This window comes from Penaeus monodon, chromosome 32 (genome assembly GCF_015228065.2).
Source record: "Penaeus monodon isolate SGIC_2016 chromosome 32, NSTDA_Pmon_1, whole genome shotgun sequence".
NCBI classification, from domain to species: Eukaryota; Metazoa; Arthropoda; class Malacostraca; order Decapoda; family Penaeidae; genus Penaeus; species Penaeus monodon.
Window position 1 is genome coordinate 20,440,265 of NC_051417.1, and position 448 is coordinate 20,440,712.

The window sequence follows — 448 nt, forward strand, 5'->3', positions numbered from 1 at the left end:
TTTATAAATAGGGTTTTATTTTGGTGTTTGTGGGGATTTTTGGGAAAAAAGGTAATTTACTTACTGTTTTTTTTTTAAAAAATTTTTTTCTTACCCTCGAGTATTTTATTAAAAAAGGACATTTTCCTTTTAAAGGGCCCCAAAGTTCATCTCGTGGGGGAAACGGGTTTTTAAGGGGTTTTGGGTCACTAAACCCGATCAAAAAAGGATTCGAACACGAAAGAACAGATCCGAACAAAGAGGAACAGCGCGAAATAAAGAGAACAGAACTTTTCATGTCACATCGTTTTTTTTTTCATTTTTTCTCTAATGCTGTGGGGGGTGTATAAAATATTTTGGGGGGTTTTGGGGTTTTTTTTTTGTGTGTGTGTGGGGGTGGGGGGTTGTGTGAAATTAAAATTTAGGGGGAAATACAAAAAACCCCTTTTACAATAAAAACACGTCACCC